Source organism: Cupressus sempervirens, chromosome 2 (genome assembly GCF_028749045.1).
Source record: "Cupressus sempervirens isolate cs-2001-9-10 chromosome 2, ASM2874904v1, whole genome shotgun sequence".
Classification (NCBI taxonomy): Eukaryota; Viridiplantae; Streptophyta; class Pinopsida; order Cupressales; family Cupressaceae; genus Cupressus; species Cupressus sempervirens.
Genome location: NC_143119.1, coordinates 293,809,957 through 293,833,723, shown reverse-complemented (window position 1 = coordinate 293,833,723; position 23,767 = coordinate 293,809,957). Strand labels below are relative to the sequence as shown.

The 23,767-nt window shown below is 33.2% G+C and overlaps 1 pseudogene; it reads right to left on the bottom strand.

Annotated features, from left to right (window-relative positions):
* Positions 1-5,441: 5,441 nt before the first annotated feature.
* The window catches only part of LOC149572229 (regulator of G protein signaling 1-like), a 40,079-nt pseudogene continuing 21,753 nt past the window's right edge, over positions 5,442-23,767 (bottom strand).

Sequence of the window (23,767 nt, the reverse complement as noted above, 5' to 3'; positions counted from 1 at the left end):
TGACAGATATGAATGTCTATATTGCACCTCTTATCAACGAGTTTATGTTGTTATTGAATGGTTTCACTATGTATCATATATCTAGACCATTTAGACAAAAAAATTGCAATTCCATGCAATTCTTGTGTGTAAAATTCATGATGTCTTAGGGTTGGCATATTTTTGTGATATGTTATGATGAAATCTAATTGTACGTGATAATACTAATTCAATGAATGAACATATTTAATCCAATTTTATCATTAGCTTGTAGCTCTTCAAACAAAGGGAGAATTTTCATGTCCAATGTGTGGTCCAAATATGAAATCTCATCATGCCAAAAGTTTAAGAAACTAGGTATTTGATGAGAATAGGTACTTCCTCCACATAAATCATAAGTTTCAAAGTGCTAAAAAAAATCCTTTCAGTGGGAAATACGAGACTACATCAAAGCCATGAAGAATGACACCTCACCTATGAAAGTTGGAATATAATACAATTTGAGGTAGTATCACTCCACCCGATGATTTATGTTTGGAAATTATATAGTCTCATTGCATTTTGTTGGCTAATTATGTAATTAATGATCCTAAAGGTCATCAAGGCATCACTAACCACCTTCCAAAGGGACTAAAATTTTATCCTAGAGAATTAAGTAGGCTTCCCTAATACAAGTAGCTACAAAATATGTTTTTTTTTTGATACTATGCATATTGGAAAGAATATAATAGAGACACTTTAGAAAATATTGGATGGATGGTGTGAGAAAGAAAAACTTGCCAAAATTTGTAGTGACATTCATGATTCCAACCATGCAATACAAAATATCATTGATCAAATAGCAACGGAGATCGGATTAATGCAAGTGCCCTTACTTGGTTATTAATGGAGTAGAAATGTAATGTCATAAAAGAAGTCATACAAAAAATCAGATTTCCTGCAAAATTTTCTATGAATATAAGCAATCTCATATCAAAGAAAAGTGAATTTGGGCCACGGCTGAAAATGAATGATTGTCATATCTTCATCAAGGTAAGTCATGGTCTTTTGAATTTACAATATATTTGTGAAACTACATTCAATTTTCATTACATATTACATTAGCAAAGAATGAAATGATTAGTTGACAATTTTTGTAGTATGTGCTAGCCCTATTGCTCCCACAAAACTTTGACAATAATATCAAACAACTGATATATTATCTTGGAAATTACTTGAGGTAAGTAGTGATATTTGTTCAATATATCAAACAAGTAATATATTGTTAAGTCTTGTATTTATATGATTTTGTGTCTTGAATCCCTTGGAGGTGGTGTTGGCTCCTAAATTGACTAGTTTTGATTAACCCAATGATAGGAACAAATACATCTAGGGGCAGATAATTCTCATGTTCAACATACCAATTTAGACATTGAGGCCAACTATAAGGCTATATTTCTTCTTTAGGCTCTACAAGACCTAGGCTGGTGAACCTCATATTCTTTTATATGGTACCAGTTCCAAAATAATACAATCTAATTCTATACAAAGAAGATAAAACCCTCATTTCTCCTATACTTATGCAATGATAAAGGCCTACAGTAGAAAATTGCAAATTCTATGAAATCCACAAGTTGAGTGAGGGAATTCTTTCAGCTCTTAAACAAAAAAGGGAAATGGATGATTGATTTAAGTTTGACATCAACAAAACACAAATATGCAACATCAATAACATGTTGATCCTGTAACTAATTAGTGCCTTATCTATTTTCCAATTCCATAAATTAGAAACATACATCCATGATACCAGAGACATATTACATACATCAAGATATCAGATATATCCTATCACTTTGTGAATCATACATTAGTGTTCATAAAGACCTCATACTCATGAAATACCCTTCTCATATAACTAGCAACCCTATCAGGATAAAAAAAAAATTACTTGACTCTTTGTCCCAATAGAAAACCTAACAAAGCATATAGCTTTAAGGGGCTACAAATGGGTTTAAGTTATTTATTTGTAAACCACAAAATATTACAAATAATAGAGATAGGAGACAAGAATCTAAGTGAAACTAAGAAATTTGTTGTTCCTTATGTTCATTTCTTTGAAACTATACATTCAACATACATGTAAATAACTCATAGAACTAATGAATAGACTAGAACTATCTATATTAACTTTTATTACTACTATTCATATAAGAGAAAATGTTGAAGAATGGTGGAAACCTAGCTAAGAGCTTGCTCAGAAAACTTCAGAACCAACCCTAGAGAAATAAAGAAAAGAGAAAGATATAGGGGAGGAATGGAATCCATGATATGATATGGAAGTCACACATGTGCACTTGAATCTCTATCCTCTACTACTGTAAAGCTTCTCTCTTCTCTCTACAACCAAAATCTCAATGGAATCTCATCATTGTGTTTCAACAAACTCAAAATATCTTCTCCAAGTGATGAGAAAACCTCATTTTGATAAAAACATTAGGTATGCATCTAAAATTCTAATAAATCCTTCATTAAACTGATTTGGCAATAAAAAAACATCAACTGTATCTTCACTAACTTTGGCACACACACACAGTTCACTATTTTACAAAAAACCAAGTCTAAACTGCCATACCAAAATGTGGTTGAGAAATAGGTAACTTAGACAAAACCCTTAATATCTCACACATACTCCTTCCTATGATAAAATAAACTACAAATATGAAATGTTCATTCCAAGACCTTTTCATTAATGATATATGATAGTCATATGTTTTCTTATCAGAGATGAGATCCATTTAAAAATAAAGTTCATACATGAATAACATGACTGCATTTGATTACAAATATTTAATTTTGCACTAAGGTCAAAACTTTATAGTCTAATATCTTTTAATTTAAATGGTCCTACATGTGCTTTCAAAAGGACAATAATAGAAATTTATTTTTTATGCACTTTTGAATTTTTCCCTCTCATCTCTAAATTTGGGTCAAACTTGGTTGACCACCTATGAAACATGTCACCATGCATTTGGTCCTTCCTATGCTCTATCACTATGACCTATGTACCACATGGTACCCTATGATTTGTCCACACATCACCACCTATCACATAACACATTGACACGTGATAGCCTCTAATCAGACCTCCATGCATAGTCATCACCACGCCATCAGCCTATTTGACACCCCACCACATCACTGCCACATGACATTGTCTGATTCATCAAAACTACTCTATCATCACCACTTGAGCCCATTTCTATGTGGCATCTCATCACTTTCCTTCTTTTCTTAATGATCATGCATCTTCAATTTGTGGGAAAGTGACAAATGTTCATCTCACCATGTGTGAGCATCTTGTGATTTGCTCTTGCTAAGTTCCATGTCAGTGTCAATGACATGTGTCACCTCATCTCTTTCCTTCTTTAGTTAATAATTGTGCATCTCCAAAATGTGGATAAGTGGTGATTGTTGATTCCACCATGAGTCACAATCTTGTGCACCAATCCAAAAATATAGCATCATAATTCCTCAATTTTGGTGCCATGTGTCATTCTATAATTGGTCCCCTTAGGGACTCATGTCATGTATTGTTTGGTCCTCTGATCCTTGTCATCATTGCCACATCAACTATCCACATTAGCATGTTGTTAGAATTCTTTAGAATAACTAAGAGGGGGGGGGGGGGGGTGAATCAGTTATCCAAGGTCTAAATGCCCTAATAATACTTTTTCTCAAATTATAGTGAGCACATAAACTTTTCATCCATCCAAGCTTAAATCAATCATCTTAGCAAGTTATAGCAAATCAACATGCAGGGATAAAACATGCAAGATCAACACATGACATAGTGATTTACGTGGAAACCCAATTTGGGAAAAACCACCAGAAACATGATACTTAATTCTCACTCTTCTAAAGTGATGTCCTGTTAAAAGTTTGGCCTATTAAAGGCTTACAACACACTGTTAAATGTGACCTTGTTAGAGGATTTCACCATACTGTTAGGAATGGGCCTAGTCAAAGAACTTTAGAACATTCTCTTGGAATTTCACCTTGTTAAAGGATTTACAACATGGCTATTAAACCAACCTAAGTCCATAGGATTTAAACTATCTATTACAATTGCTAGGGAGTAAGAATAATGGCTTTTTGATCTGGTACAACTTATAACATATCTTGCAAATTTTAGATCACACTTCAGTTCAATCCTTTTGCTTGGCTTTAATCACTTCAGCTTTGATAGCTTGTCACCTCAAGCTTCATCTCCTTGAGTCTTCTTACTCATCATACCAATGCAACCATATCTGTGATCATCTATTGAAGTAGATTAACTGTGCTCTCTTACTCCTTAGTACCTCTTTTAGCACTTTATGCTTTCATACTTGACCTACTCCTCTCTTTGCTCCGTAGCCTTATGACTCCTTAAATATAAATCTGGATTGCCTTACCTGCTCAATTCTCCCTCTCCAACTTTAGGGTTTCAGGTAGATTAGGTAGGGTACAATGTATCTACCCCATATCTTTCTCTTATCTGTAAACTTCATCTAAAGTCCAATTGTATTCTCCAAAAATGTTTTACATGGTGTTCTGTGCCACCAGCTCATTACTCTTATCTTCTATTTGATTCACAGAATTCTAGATAACAACCTTGTCAGCTCAAATCTGGTGAATCTTTGATCTTTGAAATAATGTAGCAACTTGACATTATTGGTTTACTGATTCTCGACACCTCTATGTTACTTGGCACTTGTATCCTACTCGACATCTGATCTTCACTTGACACTTTTTGTGTTACTCTACACTTGAATCCTACTCGGCATCTGATCTTCACTCGACACTTTATGTGTTACTTGGCACTTGAATCTTGCTCAGCATCTGATCTTCACTCGACACATACTAAAGTTGAACTTGCTTGGCTTCAACTAGGAATCTGTTCGATACTAACTAGCTTGCTCGGCTCTCTCTCTAATAAACTTAGTTAGACTTTACAAATGACTTAGCTAAAACCTTACATCTTTGGTGTATTTTAGTGTGCCCATTCTCTGTGTCTTAGAGTATGTCATCAATACACTATTTCATCAATGGCTTAGTTGATCTTTGTACTTCATTGTAACATCATAACTTCAACCTTTCTCTAGGTGTTCTAGTTACATCTTATTGATTGCCTCCTTCTTGTCAATCAACCAATTGATAGTATTTGGATCACTAAAGCAATTGTCATTCCTGCAAGTAGCAAGTTTGACATCAATGACAAAACAATGATTGAGAACATTTTTTACCAGTTCCATTACTTTTTATGTATGATTTCTTCAATCATTTCCAACACATATTTGTTCAAAATTTCCTTATGACTCCCTCCAATCAATTGGGGCCCACATGTGAGGTTGTTGCTCCAAAAGCCTTATTTCTAAAAGACACTTACCTATTTAGTCTTGGGGTATATAAACCTTTAAGCTACCCATCAAAGCACCAATGTGGAACTAAAGAGATTTTACATCTTCCTTGAATTATAAATATAATAGGGAACTTTAGTATTCCTTTTCCATTTCAAGGTTCATTTGTATTAATTGAACCATCTCATTTATTGCATGCTTGAAGAGATCAGGATGAGCTAAGCGAGTTATATTTAAAACTTCTTGGTGCATCTGATGTGATATGTTGATTTCCATGGGTGAACCAATAGATATATATTTTTCAATTATATGTCCTAACAAATATATCCTCTTTTTTGTATCAATAATAGGAATTTTATTCACCTCATGCACTTCATCATAAAGGTGCACACTCTCCCTAACCATCTGACTCTTTACAAAAGCCATAAAAGAGTGTTAAATTTTTTTTTGATCAAGCAGCATTTCAATAGGTTCATTCAAATTTAGAGGCATTCCCATTGGAAAAAGCAATCCACTATCTAAGATTCCTAGTACTTGCCACATTATTTCAAGCTTGTCATATTCTCACTTCCTCATGCTTAGTGGGATAAAAATAGGTCGCAACATAGACATAAGAAAGAAAGATAGAACCACAATATTTTCAGTAAGCATCAATGTAAATCTAGATGCAACCATAAGTGATGTTGTTTCTTCATGATTCACTTCATTTGCAATTTAAAATACATTCCTAACTCCTAGGAAAATAAGATTAATAGCTATTCCCTTAACCAATTCTTTGAATTCATCAAATTTAAATTCAATGTGTTGCATCTTCCATGTGATGCCAACAAGATTTATCACTCAAGAACCATGACAAAGCAATATTCAATTCTAAAGATTTTTATTTTTGACATATGTATTATCATCCCCTTCTCTGTCAACTATGAATACATCTTCTAGCTCAAGTTCCCAATCCTTGTGTCTTCATGTATTGATGGAGTAGAGGAGTATAGACATGATGGTAGTGATATTTAGTTTCCCTACCTTAAAACCCCTTTCAAAACTATCACCACAAATTGACTATCACAAAATGTGTACATCAAACCCTGTAGAAGGAAAAAATCATGTTTGAAAGATGCTCTTACTTAAGATGTTCTTTCTTTAGTAGCAAGGGGGGGAAATTGTATACATGTGCATAAAGCAGTGTATCCCACGTCAATTGGAGTCCATGATACATGTATTTCTTTATTTAGTCTTTTTGTAGATCACTCCATTCATGAATGTGGACAAGTCAAATTTTCTTTCACTTTGTCCTATGTTCTACTTGGATGTCAAAAAATGTATATATTGCTGAGGACTTATTCTAGTAATACTTTGCAGTGCAATTGTAGAAAGAGGATCAATACTTGAATCAAGTAGAAAATTGTAGAAGGCCACACTATTACTGGCTAACATTCAATCATCTAGAGACTAGCTAACATCCACCTGCACATCAATAGTGTGGCCTCACAATTTCATCACAACTTTCTAATTCTCAACATCTAGAGGTTCTCCACTCCCAAATTTTGTAGTCCTAGACTTAGATTTCTTTTTGTGAACAAGAATTACCCTATCATCAAAGCCTAAAGCTGTGTATAATCCTTTACGCCTATATGACCTCCAATTATACCAAAACCCTTTAATAACTACAATCATTAAGACCTTTAATATACCCTTGTTATACATGGTATTTATATTGATCTAATGGAATTAGTCAAGCCCCAAAAAAGGTCTAGCAAAAAAAAATTCAAACTAAAACACCTAACCCTTTAAAATTTATCCATTAATCACTTGACACTAATAAAATTCAAATTTGACCATTTCCTAAAAACTTAAAAGTCACTTTCACACTTTATGCAAGCTATGATTTTCTAATTAAGAGGCCTAAAATCCATCTTTTCAAGTCGGCTAAAACAAACAACCAAGCCTTAAGATCTGACAAACTAAATCTCTATTCCAAATTCTTTCACCTTGTCAAAATTTGCCTCGTAATGATGTCTAGGCCAAAAAATATTGTTCATCAAAGTTTCCTTCTTTGAACTTCCTACAAACAAGCATGTCACAAAAAAATAAAGTGTGTTCAGTTTTAGTTTTGAAAATATGTGAAACAAACACTCGGGGGCACAAAAATAGGGGAATTAGTTTATTGCCATGGGGAGAGTATAAATTTGTGATTTAGGCTCATGATGAATAATTGGTCACATGTGGAAAGTGTGCAAAGTTAGGTACTTAGATTTGCAGAATTGGGAACACTAGCAGAACTGTGATTCTCACAAATGGAATGGACTTGGCAAACTGTATAGACGGATTCATAAAGACTTGAAAATTGGCACAGTTAAAGTAATTTTAAAGTAGAACATAGTTGTAAAATATTTTTGGTCTCATATATCATGGATTTGAAGTTATAACATCCCAAATAGGGCTCTTGATCAATCTGTACTTTTAGAGACAAGTAAAACTTCATAAATTGCATATGGAATCACGTTTGAAAACTAGTCAAACAGATTCTTCATAGGCTCAAATCTAGAACATAGAAAAATTTTTACCTCTAGAACACAATTCAAAAGTAAATTTATTCTTATGGTCAACTAGGTCAAAGTTATAATTGGTCAAACAGGACCTCCTAGAATTCTAAACAATTTGCATCAACATGAGAATAGTAAACAACCAACTTAGATGGGTTCAAAACCTAGTCAAAACAAATTGAAATAACTTGAAATTATAAATATAGGTTCTTTAATATTCATAATAAACACTCCCAAAGCTATGAGTCATGAAACTTAACTAGGTGAATGATATTCAATTGTAAACTAGGCTTCATGTCATTGTTTGACATAAGCAAAAATGCAGATTTGAACAACGCTCAAAACAAAACTTCATGAAATGATTTGGATTGACAATTTATCATTATGAGAAGAATGCATATTCTGAATTAAAAGTGTTAGAAACATTAAATCTTCATAGGCCTACAAATGATGACCAAGTACACATGCATTAAAAGTGTTTATAGGGCTCACTTTTCAAGATGGTACTCAAAATCACAGCTTCAGTTTTGAGTCACAACAAGTAGTTGTCATCTAAAATAATCCATAAAAAAGATATAAAATATTGGAAGAAAATAATTCATCTACCAATGTCTGAAATGTAAAAGTGTTTACCTTCAACTTTTTTCAATGCATAAGAACATTGCCTCATACACCAAGTTGAGGAGATTGAATTGCGTGGACCTGTAGAGCCTAGGTCAATGTGGATCATTGAGAGATAGTTGAAATGTTTGAAGGGTTTGGTTCAACAAAGAGCACATCCTAAGGATTCTATGATTGAGAGATATATGGTATATCAGATGATGGTGTACATTAATCAATATCTTCCTAATCTTGCAACAAAGACCCATATAGATTGCATTTGGGATCTCAAATCCATTAAACAATTTGAAGGGGAATACTTAGCAGAGAATAGTAGATTTAGGAAAGTGAAAGTTAATTTAAATTATGATATTTTATTGTTGTTAATTCATTCTTAATCCTTAAAATATCTCTGTTCTAAGTCATTTATTTACTTTTGTACATCTACTAAAGACTGGGATGCAATATATTTGTTTATTGCAAACAATCAAAGATTGGATGATGATATGGAATGAACGATGTCAAAATTTTGGTCATAGATTAACATGGGAATCCATGTCTTCATTGGCTAAACAATCTTATTGTAATGGAGATCCAAATGTTACACAAAAGGAAAAAGATTTAGCATATGGTTTAAGAGATTTCTAGGTACTTATAAGTTTGTTAATCAACTATATGTTTTTGAACTCTTGATACAATAATTTAAACATGTTTAGCATTATTGTAGGTGAAACACCACAAGACTATGTTATGTAATGGTTATAAATTTTGCATCAAATATTTTGATGAAATGAAGAGAACTTGTGATTCTTGGATAAGTCCAGTCTTCTAGGTGACCAATATTTCATCTAGAAATGAATTACATCCTTGAGAATCTCAAAATTGATACTATGAAATTTTGGTTGATATACTTGACTATGAATTTAATTTATTCATATTAGTTTTCTTCATCATCAAATTGTACATACTACAACTTAATGAAAATGATACTAATATAAATTTTATTGAGCTTGAGAATGGACTTCCAATGATTAATACAAGGTTGTTTGAGCTAGTTAGGGATGAGTAATATGTCCTTCCAAGCCAATATGAGTAGGTATTTTACTAAGATGGTCCATATAAACCAAGTTGGGTATTTTTTGTTAGACATGATCCAAAAGGAAGGCTAATAAAGTATAATACAATAGAAGAAGAAGATACAAAGGAAGAGAAAGAAGTGGATCATGATCTAGAGTTAGTCAATGGTGCTCCTAATGAAAATGATGCTACTACTAATCACAATGATGATTCTTCTATTGATGATGATGATGATGATAATAAGGAGGAGGAGGATGCTCATGATCACGATGATCATGATGGTGATTATGATGATTATTATGATTATAATGATGATGCTAATGATGATGATGATGATGACAACCATTATAGTGGTGTCAACAATGTCAATGATGACGATGATCCTGAAGATGAGATGGATGAAAAATATTATCAATGATGGGGGGTGGGGGTTTGATTATCAATGACAAGAATGAAATGTACAGTTATGTGATCAATGCCTATGCTATTCAATATTGAGTTCTTGATAGATCAATGATTAATTTGATTAACTTGTCATGTACCTTTTACTATTTATAATTGATATGTGATGCTAATATTTGATCTAATTTTGAGTATATGTACCATTAATTTTTTAGCTAACATAATAAAATTGATTTACATATGCAAAAACTCAAAGCCCTTTCACGAACATCCCACATAGTCTCATGGATCATTAGGTATAAGTCAATACACCCCATAGATATTAATGTCTTTTACCATTTGTACAATATCTCTCTTATTTCCTCCTATATCTTTTATTTTTCAGAGTCCAATTACCAACAAATAGGTATTTTTTAGATTTGTCTTCTCAAGAAATGAAAATATAGGGATGGAAGAAGAAATTGAGACATTTACTATGTCTAAATCAAGGAGATTGACTCGAGATCAAAATATCAAAAAGAAACTCAATAAGTGCATGAATTTTTCCTTGCTCAAGGGGATCATGTTCTTATGATGATGAGAGTGAAGGTGACTTTGGTGTGCCCTTTAGGTACAAACATCTAGAGAAATAATGGGTCCCTAATGAACTTCCTCAAATAAACATTTATTTTTGTATTGGAGGGAGGATATATCGCATAGCACCATTCTCATTACATGATTTGGGCCTATTCTTCATGGATGGCATAAAGATATCTTACAACAAGGGTTTTGAATTGATGGAGTATGTTGAGCCTTGCTATGATTACAGTAGTTGGATGTAGATTGTTAGATATAAAAATAATACATGTAGGTATGCACTCAAGGCAAATTATATACAACAAAAAGCTAGTGCAAAAGTAAAAAAGTAGTTATATACATTGATGGAAGGCCAAAACATTAGAGAATATTGCAGGTTTTATAAATAGTACACAACCTATATCAACTATGAAGTGACCCAATTGCATGTTTGAGGTGCGAGATTGAAATCACGTATTTGTATGTGTGTTAAAATAAATATATGGAGACAAAGTGCTTCTTATTGATTACAACTTGAATGACATAGATACAAAAAAAGCTACTATCATGGGTGAGGTGGTACATACTATGCACATTTAAAATCAACTCCAACTAATGAATCAAACACACAATTAAATTTTGATAATTTTTTGGATAACTTTGAATAATAACATGTGTTTTAGCATGTCTCAATCATTTTTTTTAGAAATATAGGGCTACAGTATGGATCAACAACCATAGGATACACACAATAGAGATAGTTCTCATGTGACTTCATCTTCCTAACAAGTAAAAATCATTGTTGTTGTACAAATTAGACACAAGAAATATGTTAATGTGTATTTTTTATTGTGTTTTATTCTTTACTACTATTTTGGACTGATTTTTAATATAGCACTAATAATATTGTTCTCGAAAATGAGTGTTGATTAGAAAAGTGAAAAGGAAAAGTAGTCTGTGAGGAGCTAAATGATGAGTATGGTGAATTCATCATTGATTTTGCATCATCTACTGATCATATGGCTACACTGCAAAAGGTGCTTCATGATTTAGCAAGAAGGTTAAAGAAATTGGCATCAACTCGACCTTAGACTCCTAAAATACAATAGATAGAGGATGAATTGATGCACCTAGTTAAGACATATATAATAATTATTAATATAGTTTTTAATTATAACAAAATTTCAATAATGGTTTTTATAGTATACTCTTTTACTTATGTCATTAAATAAAATGCATGTGTTATTTTTAGAAGTAAGAATGAAATAAAATGCATATGGGTTATTTTCCTTCATCTAAGTACATAGATGGTTTAAGAAATTTCCTAATATTTCTAGGAATCCTCTGTACTACATCTCCCAACATATTTAATATAGGGTATACAAAATCATTATAAAATGAAAGAGAATTTGAATAAATGTAGAACTTTTTCCATACACTAGTCCAGCGTTGCACATGCAAATTCTCTCCAAGTTCTTTTGTGTTCTCAAAGAAACTTGTGCCAATGTACCCTACATTCTCATATAAAATCAAATGCATCAGTAGAAAATAATCATAAAATTTGAAGTTTCCCAATTCTCCTTGTTGAGAAGAGACAATCTCATTGTGAATGTGGTTTGTTGTGTAGGTGACAAAATCATATCCAATATTGGTATGTGGATCCTAAATATTCAATGTCATGATGAAAATTTCACTAGAAGCATCCATAGTCCCATCCAAACCTAAAACCTTATTTAGACCAAAGACTATATTCTGAAGATGCATTTGGAAGTACCTGAGACCCATATAATCTCCCACTTTCTTTGGCATGTCTCCTTATTCCTTCATCAATTTTGGAATATGCTTCAACATGACCCTCTTATTGTAGAAATTCTTTTGCTTCTAGAAATCATCTTCAAATATTTCTGAGTCAATAGGGAATTCCATAGGTCCTCCTAAAGAAAAAACCTCAATAAAAGTCTCTTTATCAACTATGCATAATGTAAGCATGCTTTTAGCACCCTCATTTTAAGCTTTGAAAATTGGTCCTATGGAGAAATTGTTTTATACTCTTGTTAGTTTCTATTACCAATGATTCCCTTGTAAAGTTCAATCTTGTTAAGAAGGTAGTGTTTTGAGGATATGTTGAACTTGAACTTTGAAATTTGAAGTTCAAAGTTCAAAGTTTGAGATGTAGATTCATTGATTCAAATCTCAAGTTGAACTTGTAGATTCAAAGTTCAAGGTCCAATTTCAAAGGTTTGTCAATGTCAAGCTTTGAATACAAGTTCTAAAGGTATACAAATTTGTCAGTTCAAAACAAAGTTCAAAGACTCAACTTTAGAGTTTAATCTAGAAGTCTAATTTAAATGCCCCAAGTTGCTAAGTGGAGACTTAGTTCAAAAGGCTATTATTCAAGGTTATTTCAAGTTCTAACATGTAAGATTAGGGCAAGAGTTTAGTTCAAAGTTTAGGTTCACTTCTAGAGTTTTAGATCATGATGATTTAGAAGATTTGAAGTTTGTCATCTTACAGTAATTAAGAAGATGCAAGTAGGGGTGACTTCTTAATCCTAGTTTGAAGAGCATTTTAGTGGAGTGAAGCTTTATAATCTTGTCATAAAACCTCATGAATAAGATGAGAACTCAAATTCTCCAATTGAAATCATATTACTTTGAAACTAATAGGAATCAAGCTGATAGCTTACTCATGCAGAGTAATGTTAACAAATATGATGGTTGGTAATTAGAATGTGAGGGCATTTGAATAGATAAGATGTTGATTGTACAAAACTTGATATGGACATGGCTTATGTGTGTTAGGTTCTAGGTTGATGTTAGAGAAAAAGAAATGTGGGCAATGATCTTAGATCAACTCTCATGACATATTAAAATAAACACATAATCAAAAGAAGGTTGAAATCACCTAGATGCATCTATTGGGATGATAGGAAATGGTCATGAAGGACTCTTATATTGTAACCACATGCATCATAGAACATTAGGAAGAATGCAAGGTTTTCAACATAATGTGAAAGTCATCTGTTAGCCAAACTGATAGACTTAATGGGACCTATGGACTCTATATCCATGAATATATAAACAATAGACTACCATCATGGATGGAAATTTGGAAAAACACTAACACTACATATGAATTGTTTGACCAATTGTCAACATAGATTACAATGCTTGTTAAAGCCAACAACACTTGGATGAATGAGAGAGTTCATCAAAATTAATACATGATGATGATGAGGGGCGTCAACTTGATGTTCATGAATTGTTTAAGCCACTAGCACATATAAAAATGGAGATCAAAGAAATATTGTTTTCAATTCAAAATCCTCAACATATTTTATAATAATGACATGAAATGATAAGTAGAGATTGGCTCAAGCCTCAGTGTATGTAGGAGTCCACTGTCATAGATAAAACATGTTGAGTATGGCACACCAAATCATGATCATGTTGATATAATGGGTGTTGCACACATTACATAATTTTTGTTATATTGTATTATTTTATTTTATTATGTAATATTGCACCTAGATGGACATGCAACACGTAAAGATTCTCATTGGATATACTTGATGAGTTGTATTGTAACATTGTGATAATATTTCTTATAATTATTTAATATTGGGGAAAAGAATTAAAATTTCCAATATTAAATGTTGGGTCTGTGGGTTAGGTAGCACATGGTTTATTTAATACCACTTGGTGGTTTTGTGGGACTTGCTACTATATGAGAAATCACAAGGGTAGTTGTTGTGTGAGAGTGAGAAGACAAAAAAGGCTAAAAAGAAAAGAGTCAAGTGAGACAAGGCTTAATAGGTTAGCCAAGGGAGTATTTGTGAAGGTTGAAAGCATGGCATGGGATGTGTGGATTCATGCTTGTTCACATAGATTCCTCAGTGCTAGTTGTGGCTTTGAAGGCTTCCATGGTTGTATTGCAATGGTGTTTCTCCTGAATAATACATGGTGATGGATGCTTTTGGGGGCTAGGTTTTTCCCTCAATGATGGTTTTCCAAGGTATCTCTTGTGTCACAAGTTTTGTGGGTATGTTTTTCATTCTCTTGCATGTGGATTTCAATTACATATTTATTTCAAATCTATTATGGGTTATGTTGAAATGGTTATATTCTTTGTTGTAAGTTTTCTTACAAGTGGTATTAGAGCTATGGTTTTATTATTGGAACCCTAGATTCAATCCATGGGAATGCATGAGATGATAAAAGAAAAGACAAGGTATGTGAGTTATTTATTGCAAATCTAAAGGTTTTGGGTTTTCTATTATGATGGGATGTTTGTAGATTTTGGGCATGTAAAATTGTTGGACAAAAGGGTTTTTTAGATATTTCATTTAAATGAAGGTTATAGAGGGAGCTTGCAAAAATGACCTTTGGGAGCCATGTCTAGAGGAAATGAAAGATTTTTTTAGTTTCATCCCATGATGGCCATCAAATTTAATCCCATCAAAATTTTTATTAAAAAAAATCATAGTGAGAATGATAAAAAGATTGTCTTAGTAAAATGGCCATAACTTTCTCTTAGGATATCAGATTTTAGACTTCTTATAGGCATTGGAAAGATAATTTAGAGCACTACAACTTAGCGTAGTTTTGGTTTTGTGATTTTGACACCTTTTTAAGTTTTAAGAGCCCTAAATTCAAATGTTGTTTATTTTGAGCATAAATTAGGGCATAATTTGAGCATATAGAGTCAGATTTTGGACTATGCATAGTTAACAAAAAGCTCTTGGAGAGCTCTACACATTGGTTCAGGATTTGGTATATTTTTGGCATGATTTATTTGCTGATATATTAATCTAAATAGTTTATGGTATATATTGACTATGGTAGCATTGTGATTTTATGACATTGTTGGAGATTTGAGATTTGATGTCATTGTATACTCATTTTATATTTTAGATGGATCTCTTGAAGAAATGGTTATCAATATTTGGTTTGGATATGTATGAAGACTTGTTGGGTGTACAAGTTGTGTAGTATTGTAAGTGATCTATACTTACAAGTTGCATTTATAGCTTGGTCATGGGTTGTCTGTGCCCATTGATCTTTCATTATTGATGCATATTCAAATTGGTGGCTTGGATTTGGGTTGTCTATCCCCTAAGTCACATGATTTTCTAATTTTTCATCGTGTAGAAGGCACGAGATGTTGTTACTAGGTATAGTCATGACAGAGAATTGTGGTTGACTATTTTATGCTGATAGGTTGGACATATTGTGGGTTAGATGATCAATTCATGGATGTGATCATGGTGCCATAGATTTTGGCATGAGATGATTTGATATATAGATACATCCTTAATGTTCATTGGCTTGGATTTCTAATTTGGTTATGGTGGTATATCTTCTTGGTTGAGAATCATGGTTATTTGGTTTCTTTTGAGGAGCTCATGATGTGCGCTTTGAGTTCTTTGATGGTTTGATACCTAGGTTAATTCTCATAGTTAGAGGATGGTTTTTCATCATGATGTCAAGGATAACTTAGATAAACAGTTCAATGGGAGCTTGTAACAATGATGGGGTGACAGTGCAGGATTAGTTCTTGGTTTGGTTTGTATCTTCTTGGTTTGGATATCTTGGTTTCACTTGGTAATTGAAACTTTGGTTGTGAATGTAGACCTAGAGGATCTTCATGTAAGGGATGGATTTTATGGTGCCATGGGTGACTTGGTACCATGATTGAGTGGGAATTTTTTGCATTGATACATTTATTGAGTGTTTGTAGATATTGGAAGTTTTTCTTAGATCCTATTGTTGCATCAGTGTCTTTGACATTTGCATGGTGCACTTGTTGTCTTCATGGTGTGTGAAGATGGTTAGATCTTGATGACTCATGGGGTTATTGGTTATCTTCATTGTGTGTGGAGATGGTTCTTCATGGTATTTGGAGATAGTTTTTCTTCATGGTGTGTGGAGATGGTTTCATCTAGAGGACTAATGGGATTCTTGGCAAAGGTGTAGTTTATGCCTTCATTTGACATGTTATCCTTGGTGTGAGGATAGTTTCATTCTTATGTCATGGTATACTTTTGATACATGTTTAGAATTTTGACATGTTATAGTATGTTCATATGGAGCATGTTAGATCATGTTGTCATTTTTATGTTCTTGAGGTGATGGTTGGATATTTGACATTGATCATAAGCTGGAAACTTCATGATATTGTTACGTTGCATTTGGAGTTGGCATAGATTGTTTGGTTACAAGTGCTCATGGATACTTAGAGATGGTGGTGATGCTTATTTCTCTTGGGTTAGAGAATTATTTGTTGGGACAGTCAATGGTTTTAGTAGGAGAGTTTGAGGGGCATTCACTCAATATAGGCTTGAGAGGAGATTTTTCTTAGATAAGTCTTGGTTGGAGACTTGGATATCTTGATGAGCATTCTTATTCCCCACTCTTGGTCTACTCGGCAGTTTGCTACTTGAGAGGTATAGGCCATTATTTCTCTTAGGTGCTTTATGTTTATTCTTGTCTTTCATGGATATGGATTTTGAGCTATGGTACATGGGTTAGTTTTGGAGGGTTCATTTGAGAAATGGTTCAGCATTGATTATCCCCATTTGCATAAGTTGTTATGTTGGTTGAATTTGGGAGATGGTTTTATGTTGGGCATATTGATTGGATTAGGAATAGTTTATGAGTTTGATCTTCTTGTGAGAGGCTTATATCCATGATTAGTTATATGGTATGGTTTGGGTGTTGTTGAGGCTTCTCATTGGAGTTTTATAGAAGTGCATCTAGAGGTGTTTGTAGAAGTACATGATATAGGTTATGATTTGCATGGTTTCTCCTAGTCTTGGTTATCTTCCTAGCTGTTTGGTTTCACTTACATTGGATTTGAGATTGGTTGGAGATTGTGATCACTAGTTTGTGCACATGTATTTCATGTGAGAAATGACATGGTTGCTACTTTATCTATTTCCTTTGTTGGTTGTGGAGACCTTGGGACACTATTGGAGAGAGTTGTTCTTGTAGGTTATTGGTTTATATGATGTGGGTATCCTTGATACTACATGGATTCACTTCTTTGAGATGTTGTGAGTGGATTGGTTATAGATTTGATATTATCTTTGCAGTGGGAACTTCATGGTATGTATGTGAAAGGTATTTCTCTTGAGGCTTGTAATTGTAGGTTATAGATTGGATATGTTGATGATGTGAGATTCACTTGGTGTACCTTTGGAGGTATAGATAGTTGGATAGGTTTGGCACTTGTTGTGGGTTCTATTTCAGCTATGGATATTTTGACAACTATAGATACATGTGATTACCTTTGGATTAGGTTTTTGTGCTTTTCATTTCAATTGGTATAGGATTCTATGATCTTCTAATTTGACAAGTTGGGTGGCTCTCTCTTTGGATGGATTCTATGTGTGTATGGTGGTAGTGGCATAATAGGAGATGGCTTCATTCATGTTTGAGAAGCTAGATACATTGATCTTATTGTGGGTACTAGGATGGAGCACATGGTGTACTTTGATCCATGATGGTGGATTTTCTAGGGGGGATTGTTCCCTTGTTCATTTATGTGGCTACAGATTGACCCTATGCAATGTATACAACAAGTGGGAGATTGTTGAGATAATGGGTGTTGCACACATTGCATAACATTGCTATATTGTATTATTTTATTTTATAATGTAATGCTGCACCTAGATGGATGTGCAACATATAAAAATTATCATGGGATATACTTGATGAGCTGTATTGTAACATTGTGATAATATTTCATGTTATTATTTAATACTAGGGAAAAGAATTAAAATTTCCAATATTAATTGTGGGGTTAGTAGGTTACGTAGCACATGGTTTATGTAATACCACTTGGTAGTTTTGTGGGACTTGCTACTATATAAGAAACCACAAGGGTAGTTGTTGTGTGAGAGTAAGAAGACAAAAAAGGTAAGAAAGGAAAGAGTTGAGTGGGACAAGGCTTGACAAGTTAGCCAAGGGAGCATTTGTGAATGTTGGAAGCATGGCATGGGATGTGTGGATTCATGCTTGTTCACATAAATTGTTCAGTGGTGGCTATGGCTTTGAAGGCTTCCATGGCTGTATTGCAATGATGTTTTTTTTTAATAATACATGGTGATGGATGCTTTTGGAGGCTAGGTTTTTTCCCTCAATGAGGGTTTCCCAAGGTATATCTTGTGTCACAAGTTTTGTGGGTATGTTATATTTTCTCTTGAATGTGGATTTCAACTGTATATTTATTTTAAATCTATTATAGGTTATGTGGAAACAATTATATCTTGTATTTTAATTTTCTTTATAGATCACGCACAAAGGCATTTTGAAAGCTGAAACTCATCTTTGTACTAGGAAGACTAGACCCACTAGCAATTTGAAGGCTTTGTAGATTCTTTGAACCCCAAAATATTGTGTTGGATAGTGGTTCCATGTACGATGGATAGTTAAGGTGTGATAAGGTGAGAGAAAGAGTTTCCCATTTCAAAGAGTCATAGATCAGGATATTGCCATTGAAAGTCAAGAATAATGATCTCTACATATAACCAAAACATGAGGAGGAATATTTCCCATTTATTATCATTTTGGTCTTCATCGAGAACTTTGAGAAGATTAAGATTATAATTCTTTTTCCAATCAAAAATCACATAAAAATGCATAGTAAGATACAATCCTATGTATAAGATGTCGGTATTGAAGATGAAATTCTAGAAGCAAGGAAGTATGTTCCTTGCTGGCAGAATGTTGAAGCTCACTCTTCATGTTACAAAAACTATTGGAGGTTGAGAGAGAAGAAACCTTCATCAGATGGTTTTTTAACTGCAAAAAAATATGCATGAAAATGAAATGAACATTTGAGAAACCAACATGTAATGTTTGAAAATTGATTGATATTGGCTTTATCCACATTGGCAATCATCAAAAATAGACCTATGTACAACCAAATCCTTCAACATCCTAGAAGATACCACATATGCAAATGGAGATTCGTCAATGCCACCTTAGTAATTATGAAGATGATGTATTTATCAAAAGGAGAGAGAGGTTTAGTAAAGGGATTTAATCATGAAGGAGAGAAAAATATGAAATCAATTTGTAAATGTTAGGGGAACATCTTTATTTGAGGAGGTTGAGAAATAGAAAAGGAAGGAAATACCTACAAGAGTTCCAAGAAATGGTTATGGGAATTGAAACACAATTTGGAAACATTATTTATTACAAAAAATTGGATGTAATAGGGGTTCTTCCTTTCCAGGAGTTTGAAGGCTACATGAAGAAGATATGTTATTTTAATTATTGATTATAACAAGAAGAAATGGTGATGGTTTCCTTTAATTTCTAAATTTTTCTTTCAATATTGAAGGGCACAAATGATCTTATGATCATTCTATTATATTAAAAAATAAAGACAAGTTTACATAAAAGATCATATGATCTATATGTTTTCTTACTTGATTAAGTTTAATCATAGGGTTATCTTCTTCACATTTATGGATATTACCTCCATTATTGTGTCATGTATGTGTTGTTTCAATCTTATGGTTTGCATGTCATACTTTGCAGAATGGAATATTTAATTTTACACTCATTTCCTTTATGACACAGAAGACTAGATAAGCTATCTTGTGGTTGATCATTCATCTTTCCATCTTTGTAAATTTTATAGGCACATTCATTTCATGTTTTTGGATGGATTTTAAAACCTTTGTGTCTTCATGTTAAGGACATAATCGATTTATATAGTTCATCAAATATCTTTTCAATAGGGAGTTGTACCTCTCAATTTAGAGGAGAGTTATCAATCCATGATAACTCATTCAACTTTTAGTACATTTTGTTCTTCTTTTCAAGCATATTGAGTTATTATTTACATTTCTTTCCAAAGGAAAAATTTTCTCACTAACACATAGTATACTTCTATCCTTTTTGTGGAATGCACAAATAACAAGATTGTATTCTTTGATCAATGCCTTCAAAAAATTGACATCAACAAAGACCTTAGGAATAATCAACTTGCTCAAATTTATATTCCAATGGTTTGATATAGGGACCTTAAACAATTCATTTTTATAAAATAACCAAATCAATTCATTCCCATTTCTGTGTGACACTCCTACATCTCTAAAAAAATCAAACAGGTCTCTAGAAGCATGAGCAATTGTAGATTGAAAATTTGATAAACTTGGAAAAAATTATAACCATTCATCAGAAAAAGGACTAAGACTCTTAGCCTTTGAAGAAATTGATGAAGATTTTTCAATTTGAACCTGTGCAATCAATTCTCCCTCCTCTTGCACCATTCTTTTAATCTCTCACAATATCACCAAACTTTGTTCCCTAAGATTTGCTTTGTGACTTAATTATGCTCTATAATTTGAAACACTTTACAACTAGTGACAAAATCCTTGTCCCTTTTACATTTTATTTCTTTTCTACAAATTAGAGCATGGAATTAATGTAATTAAAACATCATGCACAAAAATGTTTCAATGTTTCAAAAGTTTTTGTGCACTCAAATTTTATGTCACTCATACTTCCAACTCATTATTCGGTACCATCCTAGAAAAATACTTTGTTTTCTATTTTTTTCCTTCCTAACTTAAGGTAGTGATGTGGTTATTACCCCTTTTATCCACTTCTCGGTGGCTCCATGCCCTTCATCAATCTTGGCCATGATGACATGAACATGGTTACCATAACCTCCTCTCTGCTTCACTACTTATCTATCTAACCACCAGCTTCATCTTGAGATGTCACATTATGCATTCATATCTACTTTTCCACCATATAATTTTGTTTATGATGAAGACCTATAAAGCAATGAAACATACCTCATAACCTCATCACTCCATTATAGGTCAACTTTATATTATTTGAAAGTAGCCCATGAAGTAGAAAACTCAGTCATCATAATCATTTCACATTTTTGAAACCATTAAACTATCTCACTAACAATAGTGACCTAATGGTTGATGAGTAGGAGATAATTTCCATAGCAAGTGAAATTGTGATATTGCTATCAGGATATAACTATGTGATTTTTGAGTCAAACTCATTGACCTATGTTTCATGAGTAGTGATTCAAAATGAATCTATCTCTCATGAGAATAAATGGAACACTTAGCACTTATTGGATCTAGGTGATACTCACAGGATTGAAGCATCGAGACTTCCTAGGAGGTCACCCATCCTAGTACTACTCTAGCCTAAGTGCACTTAACTATAGAGTTTCCTCCATGGTTAAACCCAAATCCCAACTCATCATTCGATGTCGTCCTAGAAAAATACTTTGTTTTCAATTTTTTTCCTTCCAAAATTAAGGTAGTGATGTGGTGATTACCCCTTTTATCCACTTCTTAGTGGTTCCATGCCCTTCATCAATCTTGGCCACAATGGCACAAACATGGTTACCATAACCTCCTATTTGATTTACTACTTATATATTAAACCACTAGCTTCATATTGAGATGTCACATTATGCATTCATATCTACTTTGCCACTATATAATTGTGTTTATGATGAAGACCTGTAAAGCAATGAAACATACATCATAACCTCATCACTCCATTATAGGTCAACTTTATATTATTTGAAAGTAACTCATGAAGTAGAAAACTCGGTCATCATAATCATTTCACATTTTCAAAACCATTAAACTATCTCACTAGCAACAGTGACCTAATGGTTGATAAGTAGGAGATAATTTCCACATCAAGTGAAATTGTGATAATGTTGTCAGGATTTAACTGTGTGATTTTTGAGTCAAACTCATTGACCCATGTTTCATGAGTAGTGATTCAAAATGAATCTATCTCTCATGAGAATAAATGGAACACTTAGCACTCATTGGATCTAGGTGATGCTCACAGGATTGAAGCATTGAGACTTCCTTGGAGGTCACCCATCCTAGTACTACTCTAGCCTAAGTGCACTTAACTATAGAGTTTCCTCCATAGTTAAACCCAAAGCTTGAAACCCCATTTGAAAAATCTTCACCAAGTGTTGTGCCTTATGAATCATTCATTAGAAATCCCCTTAAGCTCATCCATTGATAAGTAGGAGACAATTTCCACAACAAGTCAAATCACACAGTTAAATCCTAATAGCAATATCACAATTTGACTTGCTGTGGAAATTATCTCCTACTTATCAATTGACGATCTTGAGGGGCTTTCTAATAAATGGTTCATAAGGCTCAAAACTTGTTGAAGGTTTTGCAAATGGGGTTGCAAGCTTTAGGTTTAACCATGGAGGAAACTTTATAGTTAAGTGCACTCAGGCTAGAGTAGTACTAGGATAGGTGACCTGTTGGGAAGCCCTAGTGCTTCACTCTTGTGAGCATCACCTAGATCCAATAAGTGCTAAGTGTTCCATTTATTCTCATGAGAGATGGATTCATGTTGAATCACCACTCATTAAACATGGGTCAATGGGTTTGACTAAAAAATCACATAGTTAAATCCTAATAGCAATATCATGACCTAATGGTTTTTAATTATGAATAGTTACTTAACATTTACTACCACATCTCATCTTTAAAATTTATTGTAGCTTGAACCCTGCAAAGGTGTGCTAATGACTTATCTCTTCATTACCACTTGTTATCCTTTTTTACCTTTTAGCCTTGTCAAAATTTGAAACTCCCTATTATGTACATCTCTAGGTCTCCATAGTTTAGAGTTTATCATCTATCATACTAGTTGTTTCATGAAACTTTATCTTAGCTACTTCACTACTACGTAATAGTCATCAACCTACCATCTTTAACCCACACAATGATGTAAACATTGCCTTATAGTTAACCATTACTTTCTTCATGGCTTTGCATCCATAAACTTTAACTCATAACTTAACCTTGTGATGCTACGACCACTAGTTATCTCCACTTCTCTACTCTCAACTTACTTCAACTTTGAATGTAGGAAATATAGTGGTAAACTAGTTTTTGATCACCTTGGTTACACTTCATGACTTTGCAACTTAAAACTCACCTTGCAAATCATAATTCAAGACCTCACAATTCAAAAATCTTCTTCACTTGGTAGCCTCAACTTAATTGTTAGCCTTTTCATCTAATATGTAGCATGAACCTCCTAGCTGACTACTTCGCAACATCACTACCACCAAAATAGTCAGAAAACATAATGCAAAAATTGAATGATTAAAAGGTTTTTGCCACTTCAAGACATAAAAATTTTTAGGACTATAACCTTATGCCACATGAATTTAAAACTTAACTTAGGGACAAAA